Below are 19,132 nucleotides of genomic sequence, written 5' to 3'. Positions count from 1 at the left end.
CCGATTAGGGTCATCCCACACCCTCCTTCCAACAACAGTCAGACAGATGTCCCTGGGAAGCTTAGAAGCAGAGCATGAAGGCAACAGATCCTCTCCTGTTGTGTGTCTGCAGAGCCTGGCATTCAGTGGTATATAACATTGTTAATACTGTTGTCGCTATTAATCATCATCATTATTTATTAAACCTAGGTAGTTACTTGTCATCTGAAAGGTCTCCAAGTAACTAAGCATTGAAGAACATATATTGAAATACTTTATAAAGTTAAAAAAAACAGCCCTGCCAATAACAGGGATAATAGCATTGACAACACACTAACAAAAAACCCAGACAAAATGATATTCTCACCCACTTACCAGTAAATAAAAAACAAAATTCAAACACTGATATGCACCCTTCCCTAGCCCAAAGGCAGCCATGTCAACCCAGGATATATATATTTAAAATCTCCCTACCCCTAGCCAGAAGTCTTGGCCACAGGTTCAGCAGCTGCCAATCAGTGGGGTATGGGTCCTCCAAGGATGCTCTGGTGCTTCTCCTTTCCTTGCAAGGAGAGCAGCAATAAATGCAGAGCTGGGAGAGATGGCAAAGGTTTGCCTGCTCTGCAGGCTTTCTGGCTGTTGCTCCTCTCCTCTCATTGTTGGGGGCCTAGATCGGCATAACATACTGTGCCATATAGATCTGTGCTCACCAACCCTGTGCCCATGGGCCCAAGGCATCTCCTAAGACTTTCATTGATGCTCCTGGCATAATCTGGAGGGTCACAGGTTCCCTTATTCCCACCCTCACCCCAAGCTATCTAAAGTGGCACATAGGAATCCGCCTTATACCATTGATCAGTATTGCCTGCACTGATTGGCAGCTGCTCTATGGAGTTATCAGTCGGGACATTCCCAGTCTTACTGGGAATTGCCAGGGATTGAACCCGGGACCTTCTGCATGTACAGCAGATGCTGTACCACTGAGCTACAGCCTTCCCCAAGGGCCATGGCCATCATTCATGTCAGTGAATTCCACAAGGTAATTATGGAATGTGTGTAGGGTATTTTCCCTTTTTGCCTGTCCTGAATTTGCTGCCAATCCACTTCTGATGCAATGTCAGCATATGGTAAAGAACTGAAAGCTAAGAGTGCTTTTTAAAAACAAACGAACAGGAATAAACGTACAATTAGAGTGACAAGACCCCTTGGAGACTCCAACATTTTTGGGTGGCATAAGGCTAAGCCCCTATAATTTTTACAATGCCCATTGCAATGAATCTGTAGTCCCTTTTTAAGGTGCCACAGGGCTCCTCCTTACCTGTGCTCCTGCTATTCCATGATAGACATGAGAGTTCCCAACACCAAGGACTGACTCACATGCATGCACACACCTGCCAGGGTCTGATCCTGCTCTTAATCTGGCTTACAGATGAGTATGTGTGTTGGGTATTTTGATAAGCATTGTTCTTCATGAGTCTGTAGGCCTAGCTTCAGAGGCTGGCAAGGTTGGGCATTTGCCAGGGTGCAGGATCCAGAAGAGGGTCCACATCCCTTCCCATTTTTACTTCACTCAGGATCCAGGATGTGGAAACCTATGACAGTTTTCAGTTTGCATGCCTTTACTCTTCCAGGCTAGGGAGACCCATGCCTGAGAGTCTTCAGAATCCTGGAGGCGCCATTGGGCAATTGTTAAGCAGAGGCAGCTTGGCCATCAAGATGAATGGGACATTGCCCCACCAACCTCATCTACCCACCCCACCCCCCCGTCTACCTCCTTACTTTCCACCAATCCAGGGGTGGCACAGCTATCAGTCTCCTCCTCCTCAGTCTCAATGTTGCATTTGAAGAACTCTGCAGGGAGGAGGATAATACCAGAATTACCAGGTTCTGTCTCACATTGGCTCTGGCGCCACCTACTGTTGACCTCCCAGCCTTTTGCACCACTGGTGGGTTGCAGCCGTGGAATGGGATAAGTGTTTACTGCTGTCGTTAGAAAGTATTACTAGTAGGCCTCTTTTGAGTAGATCTAGAGATCAGTTCTTCCATTTTTGGGTGGGGGAAGTGAAGACAGATGGATATCTAATATGAAATGAAACTGGCTTAACAGCAGGGAAATGATTCACTTTTTCGGCCCTGAAGAATTCTGTAAGCATGTTGACTATTGTTTTGGTAGTCTGAATCTTAGCTGTACATCTTAGACCCATAAAACTGTCATGTAAATTGAAAGCCGGGTTAATGATGGATAGTGGTTGGCATAATTGCATGCTTCGTGGTCCATACTTTCCCAGAAATGAGTGCACACCTAGGTGCATGTGCATCTTCAATCTGGAATAGAAGTGAAAGTGATTCTTCAAACAAGGAACACATGGAAAAGGAAGTTAATTGTCCCAATCAAAACAGTTTTCATTCTGAGCATTCTAGAAACATCGGTTTCTTCAGTAACAAAGTTGGGTGCTGTTTAGGAATGATAAAATATGTTTCAAACCACTTGTTTGAGGTTGAAAATCCAGTGAAATATTATTCTGACATGGAACCTGGAAGTAACAGGTCATTGGACAGTCACTGGTGACTTGCTCATGGGTGAAGTCTGGAATTCCCCTCCATCAAAGGATGACCTGGCAGTTGCCTAGAGGTACCTATCGAAAACAATGAATCACATGTCCCAGTTATCACTATTCACATCTTCTCCTGAACAGGAAGGGATAATGCATATACACATACACACCACTGGGTATTAAATATAAATCATTTGGGGGCTCAAAAGCAGCATTCAAAACTCCCATTGTTCTAGGTGCATTTTGCGACATGGAATTTCATTTAGTTCCTGAGCTCCGGGCACAGTCCTGCGACTAAGATTTCAGATTAAAACTGCAGAGTGGAAGGAAAGGAGGACCTTTTTCTGCCTCCCCACTTCCCCCACTACTCTCTGAAGACTGGAGAAGAGACCCTCTATCCATTGCTAAATGAGGTACCGTATGTACTTGAGGAAAACTACAAACAAATCAAACTGTGGTCATGTGATCTGAAGTGTGATCATAGCATAAGACAGGGAAGTGGGAAGTTTTGAGATCTAATTCTGTCTGTGATGTGCATTCCCCTTAGGAAATTTATTCAAACCTCTGTTGTCATCAACTTCCCCTTTAGTAATAAGAAGTTGAGATTTAGTGTATCTCAATCTGAGAAAATGTTTTTGAAAAATTGGCTTCTGAGAGTGCTGTTTGTGATGCTCCAAATGTACAGCTATTGGTAAGACCATTTCCAGACTAGGAAACAACTATTTGCCTGGTTACCTGAAGCAAGCAACAGTCTCCTGGGTAACAAGACAAGGGAGCCATAGCTGGGTTCTTCCAACATGCTATAACATGGGGCTACTTTTGAAAACCTTAGAAAGCTTCACCTGGACCAGAATGCAACCACAATGACGTTGTTGGGTATGCACACCTATCCCATTCCACCAACATCTGCACTGATTACCAGTTTGCTTCTGGGCACAACGTTTGGGTGACTATCTTTTATCGAAGTCCTAAATAGCTTCGGTCCAGGATACCCTGGGGATCATCCTGCCTGCTCCCTAAGATCAGAAGGAGAGGTCCATCTCCTTGTCTCACCTAGGATGAAAACGTATATGAATGAGACAAGAGAGAGTAAGCTTTCTTGGTGGCTCCACCTGTATTATGGAACATTCTGCTCCACAAAGTACAGTTGGCTCCTGTGCTGTTTTTTTGCTGGTTGTCAAATACTGCATTATTTCAGCAGGTTCTCATCGTATGTGGCAGATAATGTCCCCCCCCCCCTTAGTTTTAATTGCTGATCCTGCCTCCTTTTTTTTTTGTTTATTTGAGATTGCTCATTGGCCAGTTTCTGGACATACTTGCACAGACCTCCCCTAAGTTTGCAAAAAAAAGTATCTGTGTTTAGGGATTGATTCCTGTAATTCTCTGGCCACCAAAATTATTTCAAGGGCATAATGGTGCAGCGCAGCAGGTTTTTGAAAGTCAGGCCTGATTGAGATTAGCATAATTTCATAACACTTTGAAGAAAACAGTTTTCTCATCTTCTCTTCAGAGTGCTAAATTGTAATCAAACTCTTAGGAACATCGGAGCAGCAGCCTTATACATAGCCAGAGAGTTGGTCCATCTAACTCCCTACTGTCTACACCAGGGCTAGCCAACAAGATGCCCTACAGATGATGTTGGACTTCCAACACCCTTCACCCCAGCCAGTGCGGCCAATGGCCAGGAATTAAAGGAGCTGGAGACCCAACAACATCTGAAGAGCATCATGCTGCTACTCCAGGTCCATAATGGCTGGCAGTGGTTCTCTAGGATTTCAGGCAATGGTTTCTCCTAGCCCTACCTGGCGAAGGTGAGGGTTGAACCCAAGCCCTTCTCTGTGCAAAGCAGATGCTCTGAAAATGAGCTACAGCCCTTTCCTCTTACTTTCTCTCTCTCTCTCTCTCTCTCTCTCTCTCTCTCTCTCTCTCCAATTCTTAACCAGATGACCTTGCATCAAAAACCCAGCTTCATCACCAGATTACACAAGTCATTAGGCGAATCTGCACCATTATGGTCCTGCAGCTATAGCTCGTGGTGGTTTGAACCAATCCTATCGTGCATTGTCAGTAGCGCATGCCAGTAATAGGCGAGGCCTTACCTGGCTTATGCCTCACCATGTTGCTCATGACAAACTACTTTCCCCCCACTATGTTGCTAACTCATGAAATACAAATAATGTTTGCTTTGGGCTAGTCATTCTGATGTTGAGGTTCAGTCTACTTTTTTTCATCTCGTCTATTGTGAGAACAGGATGTTGGACTAGATGGGCCATTGGCCTAATCCTGTAGACTTTCCTTATGTTCTTACGCCAGAGTTGCTGGATCTGAAATGGATATCAGAAGCAGTGGGAGTCCTAAATCTCTCACTTTCCTTCCTTGGGCATGGCACACGGATGTCCTTAGGAGTTGCAGAACCCAAAGCAGAGGGGTATAAATTTCTTATCAGAGCCATCTGGGCTGCCTTAGGTGTGACGCTGGAAGGGAGTTGCAAAAGAAAAGAACAGTATGCATTCTAATCACCGCCTGGAGAAGTTCTGTTCTGCGTTTCTGTCTTCCAGATTGTGCATAGGCTTCAGGTGCCTGCAGATTGCTGCTGCAGTCATCATCTGCTTGGTGGGTGGCCTCTCGGGTCTTGGGAAGCTGCTGCCAGGATTACTTGAGAGGCACCCCAGTCAGATGAATTGTGGGGAGGCAAGGGAGACAGGGTGGAGTTGCGAGGAAAACCTGGGAAAGGATATTCCTTGAGCACCAGCTTTTGAGTGCAACACTGTGCACTTGCTGGGAGGCAGCAAAATCTTGAGTGGCTGCGGGACCTGAATCTCAGCATAATGGCTAAGAGCCTGAGGGTTGTCTCATCTAATGCTAGTCCTACTCAGACTAGACCAGATGAAGTTAATGTACCATAAGTTAGTTGTGTCTATTAATTTCAGTGGGTCTGTTCTGAGTAGGGCTAGCACCTCAGCTACAGAGTGGGAAGTCCCTAGTCTAAACCAGGGGTCGGCAACCTAAGGCCCATGGGCCGGTAGCAGCCCACAGGGCTTGTCTATCTGGCCCATGGCGAACCCTGCCACCCCCTGCCCTTACTGGCGCAGCGCACGGACCGACTTCTGGGTTGATGGTGCCTGTACACGGGCGCTTTTCCGACCCGAATGTGCACCAGAAATAGTGTGTGCACACACGTGCGGGATGGAGAAGAGCACATGCACATGCGCACACGCTACAGTGGTACCTCAGGTTAAGAACTTAATTCGTTCTGTAGGTCCATTCTTAACCTGAAACTGTTCTTAACCTGAGGTGCCACTTTAGCTAATGGAGCCTCCCACTGCCGCCGCACCGCTGCCGCGCAATTTCTGTTCTCATTCTGAAGCAAAGTTCTTAACCCGAGGTACTATTTCTGGGTTAGTGGAGCCTGTAACCTGAAGTGTCTGTAACCCGAGGTACCACTGTATTTCCAGCACACATCTTGGTCGGAGGAGCACCGGAAATACGTGCGCGCATGGGCACTCCTCCAACCTGGAAGAGCATGTGTGCGCACATGCTCCGGCCCATCCTCTGACGGACAGAGTGTGGACTGGCCCATCATCCGGTAAGCTTGCCTACTCCTGGTCTAAACTGTGCTTCTGCTATGAGCAGGTAGCTTCAGGCAGTTCTTTTTTTTTTTTAAATATTTTTATTAGTTTTTACACATATTAATGACAATACAAGACAAACACAAACATCGAAAAACAAACAACAAAAATTGACTTCCCCATGCCTTCCCTTCGCCACATCCTTGTTTTACCATTTTTCGAGCAACTCATCAATCAGTCTTTAGTTAAGTCCCTTTTGAATTTCCTTAAAGTTTAAGATTTACAGCTGTAGTTCTTTGTTTCCTACCCCTCAACATCTTATCAGTCCACAATTTTACAGTAATTTTTTAGATATGTTTTAAATTTCCCCCAGTCCTCTTCCACTGTCTCTTTCCTCTGGTCACGGATTCTGCCGGTCATCTCTGCCAGTCCCATATATTCCATCACCTTCGATTGCCATTCTTCCAGAGTAGGTAATTCTTGCATCTTCCAATACAGCTTCAGGCAGTTCTTGAATTACAGGAAGGGATATCTTTTTGTTATTGTGCCCCCTCAGCTGCTGCTTCAGAAAGTGACATAGTATGATTTGTGCCCTCCCTCCCCCATTCCTGCTCAAGAGCTCCCCTGCCTGGACCTTTGCACCATGCACTGCAATGGAGGGCAGCCAAGTCTGCTCTACTGGTCAAGAGCCTAAGAGTGGAGGTGTCTTGGGTCGCATTTGGCACAATGTTTAGAAACTGAGATATGAAAGCTAGGAACTAAATGGCACCTTCAGCCTAGATTATGGGCACTGCAATGGAGTGTCTAGGCGTGCTTTTTTTTTAACAAGAATACAAAGCTGAAAATGAATGAAGTGTAGCTAAAATATCACATTCATTTTTCACATGGTTTAGTCCTCATCTGAAGACTGCCAAAACAAAGCCATACTTCCCCTGCCCGTCTGCTCCTAATATTCTTATGAGGGTCCCTTCTCCTGTCTTCAGAGAGTGGCTGGAAGTGGGGAGGCAAAAAAAGGTCCTCATTTCCTTCTCGCAGTGGCAGTTTTAATCTGAAATCTTAGGTACAGTACTGCACCCAGAGCTTGCATTAATGAAATTCCCTGTTGCAAAAGTTGCCTAGAACAATGGGAGTTTTGTTTTGTTTGTTTTAAGTTTTTATTGTTAAAATAATTCAGCATTAATACACACATATTGCGAATATACAAACATACATTTCATACAATCCTTAAAAATGTTCAAACATACCTACACTCAATCCCACGGATAATTCCTTTTCTTATCACCATCCACCACCCCTCACCCCACCTTTGTGTTAGACTTCCAATCTACTCAATTGCAATTTCTTTCCACTTCTGTTGCTGTCTTTCACACACCCTTATCCTAATTTCATGCTTCTTTTTCTATTACACATTGTTATCCATCTTATTTAGTATTCCAGTATTTAAAACGGAACTTGTTTATTCTAATAGGAGTTTCTGATTTTTCAATATGGTTTTGCAAGTATCCTTTAAACACCTTCCAGTCCCTGTCTATCTTCTCTTTTGAGATCCTTCCAATTTCTCCCATTGTTTTGGATATATTGTAATACTCCAATAAATAGTTTTGGAGGACAATGGGAGTTTTGAACACTGATTTGGCACATATCTACATGCAAGGCATATGTTCATAACTCTTGGTTAAAGCCCCCACTCCACCCTACCCCAGGCTTTCCAACCTTCCACACTTCATTTTCTGTGTTGGATATGCGGGCTTATTATTTAAACTGCACAGCCTCAAACTGGGCACCTGGCAATCTCCCAGGGCAACCATACAACTGGGGTCAGCCAAAGCCATTTTGCTACCTGAGATGGAGCAGAAAATGGCATCAACCCTCCCAAAGTCACGGTGGATAGTACCCAAAACCAGGCTTGTTAGCTGAGGCACGCAGCTTGACAAACATCCCCACCCCACCCCCCCGGCAGTGAAAATGCAAGAGTAACAGCTAACACTTTGCTACCTTCTCATGTTCTTTAAAGTCAGTTGCCCAAGGCAGCCGCCTAACTCCCCCTAATGGTAGGGTCAACTCTCAGGTTCCTTCAAATAGTTTTTTGTTTTTTTAAAAAAAGTTTTAATACAGGGGTATAGAACATTTTTGTACCAGTGGGCCAATCTTTTATCACCCATCACCCTGTAGGCCAACTTAGGCAGGTGGGCAGGGACATCCGTGTGGCATCATAATGGCATCAACTATCATTAAAGTTGGCTCATGGGCTTGCAGCTGATTCTCAGAGAGTTCAATCCTGCTTTTGGCAGGGATCAGCCTGCACCACTACCTGCCTCACACCTGGTATCACATAGGGCATCAGGTGTGGAGCAGGTGGGTGTGGCTTTTGGGGAAATGACCTTGCAGGCTAAATGGGAAGGCTGGGAGGCCCAAATGTGGCCCAAAGGCCAGGGTTCACCACCCCTGCTTTAGTTACACTAGTTTTGGGACAGTGACACCCCACATCTAGGGGTAGCAGGCTAGCTTAGGGGATGCAGGCCAGGCCACGTGATGCATACAATTCAGTTGTCCAACAGTTTGCTCATCTGCCATCCGGCATCTGATGCCTGAGGCAGCCACTTCACTCTGCCTGATGGTAGATCGCCCCTCACACCAAGAATGAGAAAAGAAGTTTCAAAAGCCTCAGGGTATGTCCTGGGTAGAGTGAAAGGCTATCATTGCACTTGCCTGTACAGTCATACCTTGGAAGTTGAACAGAATCCATTCTGGAAATCCGTTTGACTTCCAAAACATTCAGAAACCAAGGCATGGTTTCTGATTGGCTGCAGGAAGCTCCTGCATCCAATTGGAAGCCGTGCTGGACGTTCGGATTTCAAAAGAACGTTCACAGACTGGAACACCCACTTCCAGATTTGCGGTGTTCGGGAACCAAAACGTCCGAGTGCCAAGGCATTCGGCTTCCAAGGTATGATTGTATTGAAGAGTATTCAAATGCTGATATGGGGATAGCAAAGGTGTGAGCCGAACCTTTCCATATTGTCAACAATTTTATTCAGGGGTTAATAGGAGCGCTCAAGAAAGGATGTCCTAGAGTGGAACATGGATCAAGGCTGGCTGTGCTGTCTTGCAGTGGGGGAAACTGGTCTGGCTCTGACTCCAGACTTGCACTATTTACCTTTCAGAGTTGAGACTAAACATTCTGGAGTGTTTAGCCTGCAAGGTACAAAAGCAAGGAGAAATTGTTTGCTTTACAATGATAGAGGTTTGATGCAAGAACTAGGGGAAAATATTATCCTGCTCCCTTACAAGTAAGCAACTTGTACAGAACTGCTGACCGGATCAAGTGACAGCTAGGCATTTTGTATCCAGGGCCTTTCATTAGGGAAAGAAACACTGTTTCTTCAACAACTCATTTAGCAGCATAAGTTAAGTGAATTTGCCAACGTTCTGCCCACACACTGAGGTCCAGCTTTGAGGGCCTTCTGGTGGTTCCCTCACTGTGAGAAGTGAAGTTACAGGGAACCAGGCAGAGGGCCTTTTCAGTAGTGGCGCCCTCCCTGTGGAACGCCCTCCCATCAGATGTCAAGGAAATAAACAACTATCTGACATTTAGAAGACATCTGTTTAGGGAAGTTTTTAATGTTTGATGTTTTATCGTATGTTTAATATTCTATTGGAAGCTGCCCAGAGTGGCTGAGGAAACCGAACCAGATGGGTGAGGTATAAATAAATAAATATTATTAAATGTTTGGTTATGCAAATCAAGGCTCTGCTTGGAAGACCTACAACACAGTCCTTTGCATGCTAACTCAGAAGTAAATCACATATTCAATGGAGCTTTCTCCAAGGTAAGTGTGCATTGGATTGTGGCTGTAGATTCTGATTTCGTCATCGGTTCCTGGGTGACCTTGGCAATTCCTACCTCTGCATTTAGAGCTAATCAACAAGTACTTGTCATGGTTGCCAGTAAGAATTTGTATTGTGTGTAGTTAATTGTGCGACAGGGTAATATCGTGGTGCCACCCACACAGCAGTGAGTCCAGATACAATGCTAAATGGAAACTATTAGCCTTGATTCTAAACTGGTGGCTTAGGCCTTAGGGCCAAGGGGTTCCCTTGGTTAGCTAGCTTTTGTCTGTTTGAGGGTAATACTGCCAATCAAATTTGAGCAGGGTTAGATTGGCTCATTGTGCATTTGTCTTAAGATAATACAGGATGACAATGACCTGGTGATGGCATTGTGTGGATACCTCATGATAGGTAACTAAGCAAAACATGCTTGTTGCACACTAAAGTCTAGTGTGGAAGCACCCAGACACAGATGGGTCATTGGCAAATTTCAGCAACCAATCAAGGAGGTAAAAGGTGAGAACCGGGAGAGATTTCTAATCTCTTTCTAGTACCAAAGACAGAAACAATGAAGGGGTAATTTGTATCTGTGTTTATGCAGGATGCTTGAAATAGTGGGACAACTAAGTTGCTATTTAATGGAGAATCTAGCCCACTGTGTTAGGTACGTTGGATCTTTAGTGAGCCTTTTGTTTTTGTTAGGCCTTTACCCACGATAAGTTTTATAAACTTATTCTTGATTACATTTTTCACAATGTACCGTCCCAGGGAGCAGATTTCATTCACAGCTGGTGATTTTGACAGATTGATACACTGCTTATTGGAAATTTATATTATGAAGAAACCTTAATATGACCACCTTGGGAGTTGTCCTCTGTGCCATCAGTAATTCTGCTTTGTTAGTTGCAACACAGGACAGAAAAGTCCAATATGCAGCTAATTATCAAACGTATTGATTTGCTGCAAAGATGGGATTGGTTTGGAAATTGAAAAGCTGCAGGTCTATGGCTGAGTGGGGAGAGTATTGCATAGCAGTGAATCAGTAGTGCTGTAGAGTAAGCTTTCATGGGTAAGACTTAATAATAATAATAATAATAATAATAATAATAATAATAATACTGTTATTTATGCCCCGCCCATCTGGCTGGCTTTCCCCAGTCACTCTGGGTGGCTCCCAACCAAATATTAAAACCTGTAAGTGGCTGATTAAGGTAAAGGGACCCCTGACCATTAGGTCCAGTCGTGACCAACTCTGGGGTTGCGGCGCTCATCTCACTTTATTGGCCGAGGGAGCTGGCATACAGCTTCCAGGTCATGTGGACAGCATGACTAAGCCGCTTCTGGAGAACCAGAGCAGCACACGGAAATGCCATTTACCTTCCCACCAGAGTGGTACCTATTTATCTACTTGCACTTTGACATGCTTTCAAAATGCTAGGTTGGCAGGAGCGGGGACCGAGCAACGGGAGCTCACCCCGTCACGGGGATTCAAACTGCCGACCTTCTGATTGGCAAATCCTAGGCTCTGTGGTTTAACCCACAGCGCCACCCGTGTCCCTTGTAAGTGACTGATAGCCAGGTGCTAAATGCACCTGGGACCTTGCTAATTTTGAGCACTGCCAGCATCTTTAGACAGGACTAGGAAACACTCCTATGTGAAACCTTGGAGAGTCATTGTAAGACAGCATGTAAACAATACTGAGCTTGATGGACCAATGGTCTAACTCCTTGTAAGGAGCTTGTGAGAGACTGCTGGAGCATCCAGTGCATGTTTACTGGGAAGTAGGTCCTGCTGTGCTCAATGAGGCTTTCTCCCAGAGAAGTGTGCATAGGAATGCCACACAGGAAATCAGTGTTAAAAAATGTTATTCCTATGTTTTAATTAATATAATGGACAATTGAGTTTTAAAGCACACAGTGAGTAGGAAGTCAGCATGTGCAAGAACAAGGCTGTTCTATTTTGATAGATGTTTGTGGGTGGTAAGTGAGAGAAATGAGCACATGTGGGGCAGCTGTTAGGTAAGAAACTCATCCCAACTGGCTTGGGGCCTCTTTGTTCAGCAGCCATCTGTTAATCTCCAAAGCAGACCTACTCACCACTAGTTGCAAACTCCTAGGAAAATATTTTTTGGTGGGGAGGGGAGGGTGGGTGATTCATGGGCCCTAGTCTACTCACTATTATAAACTACCTGGCTCTCAAATGCACCTATAAGGATTTTAATAGTACAGCATGATGCTATTAGTCACCAGCATTTTCAGAACATGCAGAGCAAACAAGCTATCTAATGGTAGCCAATATGGTACCCTCCAAAGGTTGTTGGACTACAACTCCCATCAACACCAGGCAGCATAGTCAATCATCAGAGATCAGCAACTTGTGGAGGGCACCATGTTGGTTATCTCTGTTCTACAGAATACCTACCTGCCTTATCTGGAAAACAGAAGCTGTTGCCCAAACCAGCTGAGAATTTCAGTCTGTTAGTATTACTGAAGACTTTGCTGGCATGACCAGTTGTGTGTTGTTTTTCACAGCCAGGTGAAAGGAACACCTTAAAGAAAATGGTAGGTTTCATCTTCCTGAGCCCATGAACTACAAAGTGCCCCTTTCAGACCAGGGCTCTTTAGATCTCCCAATTGCTAGGCCGAAGCTCCTTTGTAGAGCATGAGCCAAACAGCATGACGGAATAAAGAGATGCGTTGCGTGTCGATGCATGCAGTCTTTGAAGGTCCAGGGGAAACACAGTCAGCCTAAACAAAGATGTTTGTTTTTAAGACTCGAGCTAGCTAGCCTTGGCATAGAAAGCAGAGCATAAAAGCAACTGCTTTCTGTCGACTATTAATAGCTATGCTAGATATCTTCAGCAAAGACTTATTAAGTCACAGAAAGCTCACAATTCTGTTGGTAGATAGGAGAGGTGCTCTCTTCCCCAAGAAAAACATGCATGCATGCGATGTTTATACCCCAAGAGATGGGGAACGTAGCAATGGGTAATGGCAAACATTTTCTCCAGTTGTTACGGGTTGAAGCTTTAGTTTGTTCTCTTGGTTGCTTCCAGTTTCTTATGTACCTGAGTGTTAGCCTGTTTAGCAAAAAAATTGTTCCAGGCCCACAAAGTGAATACAGTGGTACCTCGGGTTACATACGCTTCAGGTTACATATGCTTCAGGTTACAGACTCCGCTAACCCAGAAATAGTACCTCGGGTTAAGAACTCTGCTTCAGGACGAGAACAGAAATTGCACGACGGCGGCGCAGCAGCAGTGGGAGGCCCCATTAGCTAAAGTGGTGCTTCAGTTTCAGGTTAAGAACTGACCTCCAGAACAAATTAAGTTCTTAACCCAAGGTACCACTGTACGTACAGTCACACCTCGGGTTGAATGTGCTTCAAGTTGAGTGCTTTCAGGTTGCGCTCCACGGCAACCCGGAAGTAACGGAGTGTGTTACTTCCAGGTTTCGCCACTCGCGCATGCGCAGGCGCTCAAAATGACGTCACACGCATGTGTGGAAGTGGCAAAACGTGACGCACTGATGCATCTTATGTTCTGTTCAGGATGCAAACGGGGCTGCGGAACGGATCCCATTCGCACCCCGAGGTACCACTGTATCTATCTGACCCTGGGAACTCTCTTCCAGGTCACCCCAAACCACCCCCTTCCCCTGCTCTGATCTGCACTTTCTTTCATGTTTTTGGCCTGACTGGACTGTGTCCTTGAGTTTTGATAATGCTTCCTGGTTTGTATGATGGAGGAGACAAGGAAGGAAGGAAGGAACCAGCTTACTGTACAAAGGTAAAATTCACGTCTATTGTTCTGCCTACTTTCAACTATGGCCCCATCCACTGCTGTCATATTGCCTGTGCAAGGTTGCCCAGAAGGAAAAAGACCCCCCCCAACTGGAAAAGGGTTTCCCACTCCTGCTCTAGGGAGCTCTCACCCAGACATCTCTTGATTTTATGAGTGTCAAACTAGCCCAGTGGTTGGGAACCTGCACTCTGTGGGTGACATGGCCCTGGCTTCATTTCTTGAGATTCTCCTGATGGTGGCACATGGTGGGGGGTGGCACACAGCTGAGGAAGTGTTCCAGCAATAGGGGGGCACAGAAGAACGAGAGGGAGCTGTGCGATCCTGCAGTGCTGCAAACTTCACTCACATTTGGCTCTGTCCTGGCCACCAATGGCATGTGGCCTCTGAAAAATTATCTCCAAGCAATGTGGTCCTTGATGGGGGGGGGGGGGAGATTTCCTACCCTCTATCATTACTGAGCACAGATACTGACAGCTTTAAAATGACAAAATAAAAGGGCAGTTCCATCTCTTCTGATACTGTGAGAGCAGCACAGGAAGGCCTGATAATATCAGATTGGATATTGACCAATTAGTGTTTGCTTAGACATTTGATCTAATTGTAAATGGCAAGCTTCCTACTGGGAAACACAATTACATGAAGTCTAGAGGGCTCAACAGTAACACCTAAGATGTCTTTAAGATATCGTGTAAATGACTCTGAAAGCTATCTAGCAAGAATTTCCAGCAGCCAGGAAAATAAATGCAGCACTAGGAAAATATCTTATGATGACTAGCATTCTTAGCAGGGGAATTCTAGGAACCAATTTTTTGAAACTACAGGCAACTCATACAGCTTGGTAGCAATAAGGTGTGAGCATCTCATTGTTCCATCAGGGTTTGAACCTATTGTGGGTCTTGAGCCTTAGAGACATTGGACAAGAATTTTCTTCTGTGTACCCGCACTGAATACTGGCCCAGAGGGTAAACTACAGCATGGTTAGCCAGGTCGCACGCATACAGTGGTACCCCGCAAGACGAACACCTCGGAAGACGAAAAACTCGCTAGACGAAGGAGTTTTTCATTTTCTTAGCCGCTTCGCAAGACGCATTTCCCTATGGGCTTGCTTCGCAAAACGAAGCTTGCCCCGCAAGCTCCGGGGATAGCGGGGAAGCGCAACGCGGCGCTTCCCCTCTGTCCCCGGACGGTCTCCATAGGAATGCATTGATTGATTTTCAATGCATTCCTATGGGAAACCGTGCTTCGCAAGACGAAAAACTCGCAAGAAGAAAAAACTTGCGGAACGAATTAATTTCGTCTTGCGAGGCACCACTGTATTGAATACTGCAAGGACAGAGAAGGTCACATGACAAGGAGAGATTCCTATAAACGTTTCCAAGCCAGGCTTGTTCTGTAGTCTGTATGCAACACGTGGGGTCTCTTTTTCATATCAGGGAACTTTTAATATCTTAATTTGAAGATTGAAAAAAAATAGAAAATAGGATAGTTGGATGCTAATGATGAGTAAATGCTATATTAAGCTGCAGGACAGATTCTTTTAATCATTTTTCATTTTCTTTTCTCTTTTTTTCTTTCTTGCGTCTGTCCCTTTTTAGATTACATTTTTAAAGTATTTATTTTATTCTGGTGTATTATGAAAAGATACTTTGTATTGGGTAGGTCTTTGGAGAAGTATCAGCAAAAACAGATATTTTATTTAAAAGATACTTTGTATTGGGTAGGTCTTTGGAGAAGTATCAGCAAAAACAGATATTTTATTTAAAAGATACATTGTATTGGGTAGGTCTTAGGAGAAGTATCAGTAAAAACAGATATTTTATTTAAAAAGAGAGAGAAATAATCTTAGGATGCAATTGTAAACATACTTCCAAAGGAATAAGTCCTACTGAATCTTAAGTAGAAACATGAATAGTCAATATAACTGCAATTGACAATACAATTTCAATTTATTTTAAATTATCTGTATTTATTCGTCCTGCTACATTGTTTGTCACCAGATCAGGATGGGTTGTATCCTACATAAAATGAAAAGACTGTATTCTAAATGCTTTTATCTGTTATATTTTGTCGGTCTTCTTAAAAGATGTGCAGATACCAACCAATCAAACCAGAACTTAATGGGTACTTAAGAAACTCCACTTTTCAAATGTTGAAAAACTGCCAGTGGTGTTTTTTACATTATTAAAAGAAAAACATCTATTATTATTGCGGTGCCAAAAGGTTCCACAGTGAATACAGATAACCATAGCAAACTAGATTTGTTGATATGCATTAAAAACTGTTTGCATCTCAGGCAGCAGCAAAACTCACTCCATGACTTGTACAGTCAGAATGCTGAATCACTCCTCTTAGCCAGCAAAACTTCCTGCATCAGAGAGCCGGTCTGCAAAACTTCCAGCATGCCAGCTGCCAGCAAGCCAGTAATGACAGTTCCACACCACGCCTCCCTAGGGCTGAGCCAATGGAACAACGCCCGGCTATCTACATGTATACAGGAAGCAGTCCTTCCCGGGGCTACACAGAGGCTGCATTGGAGGTACAACAGCATTTCACCATGGGACTTTTACTCAGCCGGATTCAGAGTGCTTTGCAGAGTTTCTATGGGACGGAGGCTCGTATTCTCCTGCTGGGCCTGGATGCAGCTGGCAAAACAACCCTCCTCTATAAGCTGAAGCTGAATGAAACCATAATGACCGTTCCCACCATTGGCTTCCATGTGGAAACAATAAGGCCCATCAACAACGTCTCTTTCACCATGTGGGATGTGTGTGGTCAAGAACGGGTCAGGCCGTTCTGGGGGCATTACCAGCCCAACACAGACGCGCTGGTATTCGTGGTGGACAGCGTGGATTACGTTCGCTTTGAGGAGGCCAGGTCCGAGCTGGAAGCCCTGCTGGGTGACGAGCTCTTTCAAGAGGTGCCTGTGGTGCTGCTGGCCAACAAGCAAGACTTGCCCGGAGCGTGGCCCCCCCTGGAGGTGGCAGAAAAAATGGGGCTGAGGAAACTGCAGGGCCACCGGTGGCATGTGCAGGGCTGCTCTGCCCTGACCGGAGAAGGGATCTCCGAGGCAATGGGGAAGCTGGCCGAGATGGTCAAGCTGCGTTGCAAAGCCCAGGGCACATAAGTCAGTTGGGGAGGGATATCAAGATTCCAAGATATAGTAGAGCAGGGGTCAGCAAACTTGTTCATCAGGGGGCCGGACTATATTTTGAAAATATAGCTCCCAAGCGGTGTGCACCATGCGCTGCAACCCATTGTCCGAGGCCGGGTGAGCGGGCAGGCCGTGCACGCGGAGCGCTGGGCAGGTGGCACACAGCTTGCCCTCCAGCTGCTCCAGCGTGGCCGCCAAGCTCGCCACCAGCAGCAGCACCAAGCCAGGCATGGTGGCACCAGGTGCACAAAGCTCTGGCTGAAGCCCCGTGACGCGCCCTTCACAATGCCCATGGCGCGGCACAGACCTGCCACCCGCCCACTGACCTCTCCGTCCATGGCTGCGCCAGGTTTACCTCAGCGGCGCCAGCGTCACCGCCCACCCAGAAGCCGTGCTAGTGTCATGGAAATCAGTCCCTGTGCAGCAAGGCATCCGCAGTGCATGGGGACTAACTGAGCGGGCGGCAGGGTCCATGGGCCAGATTTACGAGCCTGGGGGGCCACATCCGGCCCCCGGGCCTTAGTTTGCCAGCCCCTGTAGTAGAGCATGAGACTCTTACTCTCAGGGTTGTGGGTTTGAGCCCCACATTGGGCAACAGATTACACTGCAGGCGGTTGGACTAGGTTACCTTTGTGGTCCATCCCAATTTCTTGGATTCTTGCATGGAGGACACAAGATCCTGCTTCTTGGTTGCTTGTTCTGGCTGAGATGCCCTTGCCAAGGTTGCTTCAACTGCACAAAGTCTATATGGAACACTATCCTGTTTACCAACTGCTGCCATGGGATTTTGGAGAAGGCACACATGCTGTTGTTTCTTGGACACTGAATCCGGTGTACAGTTTACAGGACTTTCGTGATATGTAGTTTGGACCAATAAAGGCATTGGCCTAATTAGGAATGTCTCTTATGGGCCGACATTGCTGCTTTTGCTTTTTATTCAACGTATCGTTAGCCAGAATACATAACCAAAAAAAGAAAATTCATGGACTTCAAAACCTGAATAATCAGACCCACCAATATCATCTCTGGATCCTTGGCTATTTGAGTGCTTCTGCAATGTTTTGCCTTCTACATCCCCACTTGTTCTGTTTGGGAACTGGAAAAGGCCCCTTCCTCCCCTCTCATTTTATACCTATAGCCTACCTGATTTCTTTATCTTCTTTAATAACTCAGTGTTTTGCTACTTTGTTTTTATAATGTTTTATTACTGTTGTGTCCAAGCTTTTGCGAACCGTTTACATTTCTTTCAATGAAAAGAAAATATACTAAAAAGGATCTATGTGGGGGGAACAATTATCTACATTGAGAACAAGGGTGGTAGGAGAACCTGCTGAGGAGGGGGCAGATTCGGCCTCCAAGGAATGTGCAGCAGTGGACAGTGCATTCCTTGGAGGCTGGATCGGCTGCCCCTCTGGATTCTGCCACCTGAAGCGTTCTCCTCACCTTGCCTCATGGGTAGGCTGGCCATGCTACTCATCGCAATGGCTGTGTTCACCCACCAGTGTTGAAGGTAGTGTGTGTCTGTGTACCAGAGTGCCGACTGGTGATAACTGCATAGCTGTCAACCTTCCCTTTTTTTGCGGGAAATTCCCTTATTCCAGCACTGTTTTCCGCTGCTTCCTGCTGCTATCCCAGATTGTTAGATATCCCGTAGACTGTCCCCGGGACTGGTGAGGCTGCTGATCCCTTATTTTCAAATCTTAAAGTTCACAGCTATGGATAACTGTGGCAAGATTCAGGTAGAGCTGTGTAGTCGCGTGTGTTTGTTTTTCTCTGTGACCAAGCTGTGACAAATAGGCTGCAGACAGCCTCCTCTGTGTCAGAATCAGGCCTGACTTCCTGTGGTCTTACCCTGTGGTGTGACTAATGTGTAGGGAAGAGAAGGAGAGATCTTCAGAGAATCAAGGTGGGGCTCTTGTTATGAAGGATTGCTGGTGGAGAACAAATGGATTCAGTGGAGCAGGGGAGTGCCTGGTGGTCCTCTTCATTTTCTGCCTCTCACCCTAAGGACAAGCCTGTTGTTGCTTTTTAAGGATGAAGGAACTGTGTGAGGATGAGGTTCATGCATCCATCTTTTATCTGTGAGGGGAGAGTTAAGCCTATAGATCTCTCCCCCCCCCCTTTCTCTTTCTCTTTCTATTTTTCTCTCGATCTCTGGACAGGTTCTCTGTCCTGGAAGACCACCACATCCTTTCTCATCACTGTTGCCATTTTTCATGCATCTCTCTCCAGCTGGAGTAACAA

At 45.6% G+C, this 19,132-nt stretch overlaps 1 protein-coding gene, 1 long non-coding RNA gene and 1 pseudogene across 4 annotated transcripts in view; 2 read left to right on the top strand and 1 right to left on the bottom strand.

Annotated features, from left to right (window-relative positions):
- The window catches only part of SRC (SRC proto-oncogene, non-receptor tyrosine kinase), a 96,768-nt gene that overhangs the window by 5,360 nt on the left and 72,276 nt on the right, over positions 1 to 19,132 (top strand). The window lies entirely within an intron of this gene.
- LOC309373215 overlaps positions 1 to 19,132 on the bottom strand; it is a 408,815-nt gene that overhangs the window by 384,213 nt on the left and 5,470 nt on the right. The gene's annotated exons all lie outside the window — the stretch shown is intronic.
- Positions 16,031 to 17,011, top strand: LOC309373309 (annotated as a pseudogene). Its single transcript has one exon. The product of its transcript is annotated as an uncharacterized misc_RNA (transcript).

This window comes from Podarcis melisellensis (genome assembly GCF_964234715.1).
Source record: "Podarcis melisellensis genome assembly, chromosome: 6".
NCBI lineage: Eukaryota > Metazoa > Chordata > Lepidosauria > Squamata > Lacertidae > Podarcis > Podarcis melisellensis.
This window is presented reverse-complemented; position numbering and strand designations above follow the sequence as displayed.